Source organism: Pieris rapae, chromosome 10, assembly GCF_905147795.1.
Source record: "Pieris rapae chromosome 10, ilPieRapa1.1, whole genome shotgun sequence".
Lineage (NCBI taxonomy): Eukaryota > Metazoa > Arthropoda > Insecta > Lepidoptera > Pieridae > Pieris > Pieris rapae.
In genome coordinates this window covers 9,393,902-9,406,007 of record NC_059518.1, presented here as the reverse complement: position 1 = coordinate 9,406,007, position 12,106 = coordinate 9,393,902, and positions in this window count along the sequence as shown.

The window sequence follows — 12,106 nt, the reverse complement described above, 5'->3', positions numbered from 1 at the left end:
AAAAACTTGTAACAAGTATATTATTACCAGAGTAATTAAAATATTTAATGAGTGTACGTAATTCGGTTTATTACCCAAAACGAGATCACGAAATGTCAATAAACCAAGGACAGCGAGTATGTTAAGAAATAAATCAATTATATGAATGATATAATAATTAACGGAAATTTAGCCAATATTTGGCAAATAAGACTATTTCTTGCTTCCGCTTAGTATTGCGAATTTTCAAATGTAATATCCGAAAAATTTTAAACCATTCTCCTCGGATTACAAAATCTGTTGATAGAGAGAAATCCCGTCAGGTGCCCAAGGTTTTAAAAAAAACATTTTCATTGGTTGATTGTCCTTTTATTCAATTTATCTTTTTAGGTAGCTTACATAAAAGGAATATTAAAGTGCTATGTGCTAGTGCTACAGCCTTCCTTAGTGTAATAGAGAAGTGTCAGTGTGTGCGTTCGTATATGTGAAACTGTATTATTAATATTGAATAATATTTGTATAAAAAAATAACAATTTTAATACGTATTTGTTGAGTGTCAAATAAGAGATTATTATTCTAAGTACACGAATGTACAAATCAGACATCAAAACGGACCTATTAAGAGTCTAATTGCGGAAACGGAGTCCCCCCCCCCCACACACACACACACACACATACATCAAAAAAGACAGCCACGCTACAACCTTTTTAGGTTTGGGCCTAAGATTTCTGTATCTATTTCATGATCATTCGTCATTCTAAGAGGACAGTAGGTGAACATTCTGTGCCTGACACAAACCGTTGACTTTTTGGGTCTAAAGCAAGCCGGCTTTCGCACGATGTTTTCCTTCACCGTTCGAGAGAATAAATGCGTACATAGGCAGAATGTTCATTGGTGCACAGCCGGGAAATGAAGCTACGACCTCGAGACAGCTCGATCGCTTATGCCTCTACGCCACTGATCTTCGAAAGTACAACACTTAAAGTTTAACTAAATGCTGTTTAATTCTTGAAAATTTTCCCACTGCATGTATCCGGTAACAGTTAATTAAAAGTCAGTCTTAGTATTAGCTCTTACAAGGTCAAATATCGAAACCGCCGACCAGTAGACCTAGAACCAGTATTCAACGCCCCACCCTGCATTGTTGGTAATAGAGTAATTAGCAAGAAGTTATATATAAGAATAATATATTTAAGTTTGAAACTAAACTATCGGAGAGTATCATTTCATCAAAATGAAAAATAAGCTCATTTTAATATGAAAGTAATATATTTTCAGACACTGATAGATTGTTTGTAAAAACGGTCAACCCTGCATGTAACACATGAATAGTGGGTTTTTAGTGAAAATTCTATTTTAAATCATTATTTCTATATTTTGTCTTTAAAAATATATTATTTAGAAGAGACTACAAACGTATATATTAAAAAAGTCCAATTCATCTGTATTTTAACACTTTTTCTTTGCAAGTGAGATGCTTGCCGGGCACTACCCCTACTTTTCCCTCATCTCCTAATAGATGTCGCTGCAGCAGTAAATTACCTAATACCTACCTAACCTAGTCATGGAATTAGTGAAATTAAAAAAAGGAGACTTCCGCTGCCGACATACGGATAGGAACCATACACATTTATATAGATAGATTATAAAGATATATGTCAAATGCGAACAAATGATTTTTAATAAGTAAAATAGGCATTCATAAACTCTGTATCATAATTGCTCTGTAGCACACTCGCCCAAATGTCATTTCCTGGTGAACCTGAACTACATATGCTCTTGAAAATATCTCTTCAAGGCAATGTACTTGTTTATGTAAAAAGGTTCGAAAATTATGCTTCTGAGACGTCACACTAAATATCACCTCACGATAAACATAATATGTACATATGTATGAAAGGTAGGAGAAAATCTCTTATCATTTACTATGGGAGCCATGCAATTAGGCGGCAATTGTCAGGCTTAACCGAAAATAGAAGTGGGTTGGCCATACGCTACATTGCCAAGCCAGCCCTCTACTGGAATTCCCAAGCCAAAAGCTTATAAATTACCTTTCATAGATTTGTAAATTTTTTTTAAATAGCAAATTTTTAGATTTGTAGTCCCTTTTCATAGAATTCTACATTTTAATTAAAAGGGAACCCAAATCTATTATACTAAAGGGAATAATACACTAAATTGTTATTAAACATATAGTACACCGTCTTATAAAACAGTACAAGCTGCCCCGGCGAACTTTGTTCCGCCTTAATGGCAATAAATAAGCAGTTTGTTTTTTTTATTGGAAAAAATACAAAAAAATTAAATACCTACATTAATCATTCATTATTATTTCTGTATTTTAGTACATAGGTTGTTCTTCACTTAAGTACCTTGTGATACACGACATTTTTTGTTTTATTATCAGGCGCAAAAACAAACAACGCTGATGGTCTTCCGACCCGTGAACATGCCACGTATAATTGACCATGGGAAAAACATGAATGTTCTAGATTTAAACCACAAACTTTTAAGCTTTGGCCTTGTGATTTGTTGATGGTCATGGCAAATGCAAGACGTATCGGAAATTGAAGTCTTTTAAATTCAAACGGCATATCGGTTGGGATCATCGGGATCCTCGGAATAAGAACTTCCTCACCTTTGAGATTTCCTATCATTATCGTAGCGTAAATTACATTGTTCTTCAATTTTCTAACCACCAAACGCATACCGTTGCAAAACTGTGCAACGGTTGGTTTATGTTTCGAAGCATGATTACTACGGAGCCAACCTTTAGGCGTAAATTGTGCGGTGGTAAGCCAGGCACGTCCAAAGAGTTTAAAAATTCAATGGGATAGTTGGTGGCTTCATCTTCATTTGTGACGCAGTCAATAGATTTGAATGAAGCATTGTTCCAATGATCTTATTTTGAATTATGTAGTTCAGGTCATCTACATCTTTATTCTTAGCCGCTAAAATTGCTCGCTCACTCAACCATTCATTATTTTTGTAGTTAGAAATAATGTTTGGAAACACATTGTTAATAAGTTCGTCTTTTGATTCCATTCATCGACAGGTACTTGACCATTACCGATAGTCAGCAATTGCTCCGAGAAATCTTCAGCAGATGTATCATTAAGCAATGTAACTCTCATGTTTGTTGTCAGCTGCAGTTTCTTCACATAGCGCCATAGGTTTGACGATTTGAGGCAAGTGTTTATTTCGTCGACAGCCGTAGATCTTGGAATTACTGGCAGTATTTGGCGGAAATCGCCAGACAGTAAAATCATTGCTCCTCCAAAACATCTTGAGTCATTGCGTAAATCTTTTAATGTTCGGTTAAGTGCTTCTAATGCACGTTTATGCGCCATTGTGCATTCGTCCCAGATGATGATTTTCGATGCCGCTAAAACTTTTGCCATTGCTGAGTGTTTTGCAATATTACACGTTGGTTCTTCAATAGTTTGAAGATTTAACGGTAATTTTAATTCTGAATGAGCCGTACGGCATCCTTCTAACAATGTGACTGCTATTTCAGAAGAAGCAACTGCAACCGCTATGTTGGATCTCGCCCGAACAGTTGCTAAAACTAATGACATGAGGAATGTCTTGCCATTTTCATCATCGTTTGCCTTCATTAAAGTATCATAAACTTGCTGGTAATTCAACAGGGTTACATTCGTTTGAACTACTAAGTCTAATTCCTGGTGATCATATTCACGTTCCCGCTCCAATACTCGATTAAATGCGTCTTTCGACAACAACAACAAATAGAAACATTAATCATTATTTGGATGAACTGAATACAAACGACCATGTCGAGTTTTATAGTTCTCTTCACTGTTTATACGAATGGGCAATGGCACTATCATTACATTTAATTATTTATTTAATAGAAATATTTTGAATATTGATTTCTTACAAATATCAAATTGTCATATATACGTCATTACATAGCTGTCATTATACGTCAATTACATAGCTATCATTTGCGTTTTATTATTCTTTTTTGTTATACCACGTTTTATAGTGACTGACGTTTCATGTCAAGTCCCACGGGAACGCTGCCGAACGGGATAAAAAGTATCCTATGTCCGTCTCCTGGCTCTAAGCTACCTCCATTCCAATTTTCACCCAAATCTGTTCTTCCGTTCTTGAGTTATAAGTGGTGTAACTAACACGACTTTCTTTTATATATATATAAGATTAATCAAACGGAACGCCATAGTTTCATACAAGGTAACCCCAAACGCGCTTTTATGGCTAACTAGCTAAAAAAAGTTTTTTTTAAATCAATTTTGACATTCGCACGTGAGTCACGCGCTTAGCCCGCATTCCACCGTTCACCCTTGAAACATTATCACTTAAAGTTATTACATGAAATCCTTGTATAAATAATCATTAAAACAAGAATTACTTGATAGGCATTTTGTCTGCGACTTTGCCCTAAGCGACGCCAAATTAATATCGTTAAATTACAAGTCCATTAAATACACATAGAGTATAAGCTCGGTTATGTAAATTAATTATATGCTAAACATAGTAATAAAAAATATTGGTTCCTGTGGCAGTGTACCTTTAATGCTGGCAGCATTTCCGCATAAAACGAGGAAAACACCAGTTATGGGGTCAACGATACTATCTACAAAGTTCCAACTTAAATCTTTAATTAGTGTGCACTTTAACTGATAGCACAGCCCAATAGTCTCTACTCCAAATATCAAAATTGGAAGAAAGACGAGACGAGAAGTTATGATTGAGCCGTTTATTACTTTCCGTCTTACTGACTCTGCTTCTGAGCTTGCCCGAGATACCCGTCTCACCCGAGACTAATAGCATCCCATAAAAAAGGCCCACCCCATCAGTTTTTATTTAAGTGGACGCCTGGTGGAAAGTACTGATGACTACAGCATGGAATGCCTGGGAACCCTGACAGAGGTATCTTTTACTTAAAAGGTACCTGTACCTACTACTACCCAAATCTTATAAATTAAAAATAACACCTGAAACTTCCTGTTTCCATTATAACTATTATGACAAGATTCTTTGTTTAACAGTTGTACTCATAACAATTATCAGTAAGACCGAATAATGAAGTGAGGTATACCAAAGGTTCACTTTAATTAATATTAATCATCTAGTTCATTATATAATAAAGAAGCGAGAAGAGTTGGTTCTTCGTAACTATAAACTGTACTGGTTGCTCGGAAGGATATGAGTCTACACTAAATTGATAATCAACGAACAAGTCCCGATACCTGCATGGGTTTATGGTTGCCAGCTGTCTTACTGGTTACAGTAAGAGTCACATCCAAAAAATCCATCGATTAGTACTGTATTAGACAGTACTCACCGAGTCACTGCTCCCTGGTACATTCGTAATAATGATCTCCATCGTCAGATTAACATAAAAGATTGCTGGAGCCCACAAACAAAGGCTTTACTATCACGTGAATTACCAGGCTATTTAACTTCTTGACACCAAGGTTCTAGAGAGAAGATTGAAAAAGACAAAACGATTTGATTTAGCAAATGTTTTTTTTAAGTTGTAATTAGAATTAAAAATTTATCCCATTTAATTTATCACTTTTTTCAAATTTAAATCAATTATCCAGTAGTATTACAATTGCATACGGGAAGTAGTGTCAAACAGAGAGAGACACCTTCAAGTTAAATGTATATCAAGGTCCAAATATTGCACACGCTGATGCGGAAGCGCATTCTGACCGCCCTTGAATTACTACTTTCACATTGACGGCATGAAGCTATATGGATTAACTACGTGATTTATAAATCAAGTAAACCCGTCAGGTTAGCCGAAGAAAGGGCAAGCAATTTTTAGTAGATATTTTTTTGCACCATCGGTTAAGAGGGAATATCCAAAATGGCGACCAAAGACCACATTAGCAGCCATCTTGAATTAGCTCGCAATTTATTTTTATAACCATATCTGTATTTAATTTTTTTGACCTTCCTAGTAATGATAATAATTAAAAAATGATAAATGTTTTTTTTTTTAATTTGGTATTTGGACCTTAGCAACCTTAATAATTAATGCATAATAAAGGTAATAAATTTTTGTGTTGCTTTTAAATGATTGGTTTACAAAATAAAAGGTGGAAAACAATTGATAGTTCACATGCAAAGTCACTGTTATTACGGTTATTAAATTATAACTATCTGTGATATAACTCTAGCTTAACATTTTAGTTAGTACCTGGTTTATACCAGTCCGCCTCCAAACCACATTCTTCATCACAAAGGAATCATAGCAATAAGTTCAAGAGTCACTGTATTATTTACGCCCAACAGATCTGGACAAGTTTTATTTATATAGTATGATCTATATTAAATTTCTATGGCGCATGGGTCATATGCATTTCTGTTGTGTGTAAAGGCAATAGGTAAATTATATTTTAAGTTGTTAAAAAAATGTCCTATAAAATTTAGATTTGTTATAGATATTATATTTATTTGATCTAAATATTATAGTATTTCCTATTCTTAACCTACATAGTTATAATAATTATTAAAACTTTATGTATATAAAATTAACACAACATTAAAAAGTATGGCCAATGTGTTGTTTTAATGCTGGCAACATTACCTCTCTGTATTGCGATATTTATTCATTGAACAAGGAAAGCACCAACTCTGTTAGTTTTTTTTATAATAACTATATTGAAGTTATATGGAGCGGTTTTTTAGGATGCGCGCGCACACCAACACCTAAATTCGACATCGTAAAGTAAGGTCTAGGTGGCGTGGAAATCGATAACTATGTTCAAATTGTTTATTCTAGTATTTTTATATTTAGAACACGAGTTTCGTAACAGTACAATTAAACAGTGTGAATAAATAAATATTATTTTGGTGTTTTTAAATCAATTTCATATACGAGGGTGATCGTATTTACTAATAATTTATTTATTTAATTAAAATCTTTGTCGATTAATTTTAATATTTACCGTTAATCAATACTGCATTTTAGTAATTTTTTTCCATATGCCAAAGAACTATAACTTCTAACGCATGTACCAATAAAATGTACACAAACTTTTTTTTAGATTATGTACATTGCATAGAAATTATAATAAAAAAAATTAAATGATGGTGCGTTTCATTTTACAACAACCTAGCTAATCATAGACATAAAAAATGGCGTCTTTAAAAAAAACAGTAAATACTGCAATTGCAAACTTAGAAAAAACCGGATAGTTAATTAATTCAATTAAATAACAACTTCCTTTAAGTGGTTTCAATTTCCGTATCCTATTACCTGATATGCCTTTGCAAATTACCTTTCCCCATATGATCAGTACGCATTCTTTGAAAGGGCTTAAACTATAATCAAGTGCTAACCAGTTGTTCTTTAAAAGCTGTTGAAAGACATAAAAACCTAAGCCTTTTTCTAGAGATGACCATTAAAGCAACTTTTATGTTCCTATGAATTATGATGAGTTGGTGTTAGGTTTTTATAGGTAAGGTGCTTTTATAGCGTGGGCGAGTATCTAGATTATAAGTTTAACACCAATTCTAATTAACTTAACATTCCTATTATTACGACATTATGTAAATGCTTCTATTATGTTACATAATAAAATTAATGACATTTGCATGCCGATTTATATAAGGAGGATTGTGCGGATTTTTGTAATAATTGTATTTAATTGTACCACTATCTTAGCAAATAAACGATTTCATTTCATTTTAAAGTATAGTTTAATGCATGAATATGTCGTTGTCATGTTATGCGATTGCGATTATTCTGTACTCTCTGAATCTGACATATTTAGGCCATTTTAGTCTAAAGAAATATTTGAAAAGGACTCCTTTAAGATCTTAACTCTACCCTTGAAACAATTAATAATTCCTGTCACAATTCACAAATACCTCGACCGCAATGGTCTGCGGCTAGGATACTGTTACTTTTATTAAGATTGTGTTATCATATGTCACTTGTCACAGTATTGTGCCTGCTGAATTTATAATAGCCTTGTTACGCAAAAAATGCAAAATGCAGTAAAGTAAGCATATTAATGAGTTGGTTGATTTGTTCTATAGTGAAAATACTTCTTCGTTTTGTGAGAAATGTAATAAGAGACTTAATAAAAACGACCTTTTTTGTAGTTTTACTTTAACATTAAAAGAATTTGAAGGGTTATGTTCATATTTTTATAGAGATATTATTTTCTTATATAATAACGATACATCTAATTAAAATAAATATCATCTTCTACTTAAAGTTATCGGCCACTTCGACACAGTTACTTTCAAATGTAATATTTTACAACTATTATAATATGTGCACTGTGAATTATATAAATGTAAAAAGCAGATCATTATAGGTCGCCATCTATTGTAGTTTCAAAGTTATATCACCGCTCTATACAGTTGCATTAGGATGTATGAAGTTTCCAATCAATAGCAATTTAGTTAATGAGAATGTTCCAATACATATATCACAATTAGTCTGCACGCTGCGCTTAGATTATGTTATTTCATGGATTTAATTATATAAACAATAACGTTTGCGGTTCATAATAAATATTTTACATAATATATACATACAAACAGTGGCGCTTCAAGCTTTTCCTAATGTAGTAAGATAAGTATAGATAAGTCGGTGATCAACTTTCTATAACCAAAACACGCCGTCGCCTACTAATAAGAATAATAATTTATTAGTTTAAGCCAATTCTTTTACATTTTTTTACTTACAACATTGTCCAATATATGTACTATATACCTAATATTTTATTTAGATTAGTTTCAAAGTATATCAAGGTTTTTAGGTTGTCACGATGTTTTCATTCAATGTATGAGCGAAATTCAAATGCGAAGAGCGTCTGTTAGTGCACAGGGTTCGAACCTACGACTTCAGTTATAAGAGTCGTACGCTCAAGCCACGAGGTCAACACTGCTACAATTTATTAACAAAAAATCTCATAATTTATAGGGAAAAAATAAAAAAATTCCAAATGTAGTAATGATTTAGTTGTAATACATGAAAAACAAAACTAATAATCAGCTCCAAAGTACGTTTTTTCAAAATCATAAATGGAATTAAATTACTAAATTTTGTCTATTATTGCTGAAAAGTGCATTTCTATGTTGCAAAATTCGTGGCCTCGCTGATTTTTATCAGTCAACTGTCAGACAAATAGATAACAACAGATAATAGTGGTAATAATGTTTTTAATTAGGTTTTTATGCTGACATTTAAGTGTTTATAAGCAATTAACGTTGGTTAACAAAGTATATTTCGTTTATCGCGCATACCTAAAATGATTTTAAAAAAATCTGTACGTAAGTAGAGATTACTTATTCGTATGCCTTTGTATATGTAATTAAAATGGACAAATAAATATATGTAAAAATCGGTATAATAGTGTCAGAAATTACTGCCTAAAAAGTCACCGCTTTATATATTTTTCTTAATTTTATAGTAGGGGAGCCCAAGAGGGGATTTCGGGATTTACTCAAGCGCGGCAGATTAATATACAGGGGGATACCTTGTACCCGGTTAAGTACCTCCACCAAATATGAGGCCCATTTATAAGGCCGCCCGTGAAGGATACAGGATCAGATTAGTAAAAAAAAATTGATCATCAGACATTCTCGAGCGCGTCAGATTAAGGTAGTGTGAGTTAATCACATCCTAAAAAGTGTATATTCCACTAATCTGACAATTTGAGAGTGACGTAAAGAGAGGGGAGGGCAGCAAAGTTGTAAAAAAAAATCGTCATCTTGACATTCTCGAGCGTAGCTAATTTTTTTTTTATTTTGAATAAAATAATTCAAGAATATTGAAAAATATATAATCTGACGATTTCCGCAAGCCGAAATAACAAAATTTCGTTGATAAAGTTCGTGCGATAAACGCGTGCAGCTGCGTGATGCCTACATTTCCTTCTCCGCATTTCCCTCAAAATTAGATTTCATGTGAATTTGAACCGATTCGGACCGATAGATTTTGAGAAATTTTGAAAAATCTAAAAAAATAACAATTTGTTTTTTTGAAAGTGTTTTTTTGCAATAACTTTTAAACGGCTTTATCCATCAACTTCAAAAAACTAATCCACCTTTAAGCTTGAAAAACGACGTCGATTGCCACCAAACTGGTCAAAATCGGTTGATTCGTTCGAGAGATATCGTGAACGAAAGAAAACCGAAAAAAGGGTTTCTATCACATAACTTCGACATTTCATATCGGATTATCGTTTTTGATGAAATTAAATAATTAGAGATTAAAAAATGCGTCGATCGCCTTCAACCGCGGGAAAATTGCTTGATCCATTCAAAAGTTATTGGGGTTTGAAAATTTCAAAAATAGTGTTCTATGAAACTTCTATCAGACTTTCGAGCTGGGAGAACTCAAACGCATAGAAATATTATTTCTTTGAACTCAGCGAGCTCATAAGAACAATTTTAAGTGCCCAGGAATGGAATTGCAGGGATGGCCTTTAGGGTGAACCGTTTTTCTAATATTTTTTTTGTCAGATCAGGCAAATCCCTCTAGATAATCGTCAGATTATGAGACAGTACGTTTAGAATATAAATCTGAACCATATATATCTTAATCTGACGCGCTCGAGTATTTCAAAATGGCGAATTTTTTTTGCACATTATAATAATGGCTGCGAGTTTGCGTCAGATCGAAATCGTCAGATTATTGAATGAGAGCTTTTTTTTTGGTGCACTTAACACCCCCTTAGAAAATCTGACGCGCTCGATTAAATTTTTTTTTTTTTCATTTTTAACCCTTACGTACAACCACCCCCATCATGCAAATGATCAGATTAACATACGTACATTATTAAAAATACGTAGGACATTGATGCTATCAATATCTGACGCGCTCGAGTATGTCCATGCAACAGTTTTTTTTTACATATTTAAACATCTATAGCCGCTTTCCCCACCGATGAAAAGGTATATATCATATAACATTTTTTTCTTCTTATCATCTAAGCTTTGCAACCCAACAGGTCTCCACGACGCTCGAGTAAATCCCCATTTAGCATCGTGGGCTCCCCTACCATATAGAACAGACGGCAAACTTACAGGAATCTTATTCTAATTGATACCGTCGCACTGCCGAAGGCTCGCAAGTGCGCTGTAGGCATTGCAATTTCAATAATAATACCGAATAAAAATAAAAATTTATTTATTATAATATTTATGGATTTGGAAGTAATATACATACAAAGATCCTTTTATGCATTTAAAAGGCAATATAAATGTTGCATACAGTCTGCCAAGTAAAAAATGGCGGGCAATAAAAAGGTAAATTTTTACAAAGATAGATATTTGAAGAATCATTCAGTGTGTTCAACAAGCATAATTTTAAACTCACTTTAAAAAATTATATGTTCAAGGAACCTTTTAAAAGATATGAGTGAGTAAAACAGAGTATAGGAGGTGCTGCACTAGAATGCCAATACTTTTTAGCACGTAAAGATTGTGTTTTCTTTTAGGAGATTCCTGTTTTTTTCATTACACATTTATTGACTTAGGCAAATAAATGTGGTTAACAATTTCTCTCTCACACATTTAAATGTTGAAATAATGAAACACGATCGAATGTATAGATGAATTTAAATTAGATATTTGAATTTGGAACATGTTGCATACAGAAACAGCCCGCCATCAATGCAATCAGTTGTCTATACAGACCATAGATACTAATGCGCTTTCTATGGAAAAAATGAATGACTTTAAGAACACAGATAAGTACGTAATATCTAGATATATCGTAAATGTGATATCTAATAATGATGGACCCTTGATGTCCAGTTACAAAAGTTCTAGTTTAATAACATTGCAGATAATATATGAAACAATGGGTTACAGGTTTCCTTCGCTAAGTCCTTCATGGACATGAACGCATGTATTTAACATAAATTTAATAATTAACTGTAGCATATTTTTTCGAATACAAACACATATTCGTTAAAAGAAATCATTAAAATGCCCTTGAGAGTTACGGGTTTTCAAATAAACTTCAACTTTTATCGGACGAATTGTGAATTGTAAACAAATATTTATAGTGAAAAATAAAAGCATTTGGCTGCTCTATAAATTCAGTTATTTATAGGTTATTATTTTTATAAACTATAATAAAACGATACCGAGGAAGTTGA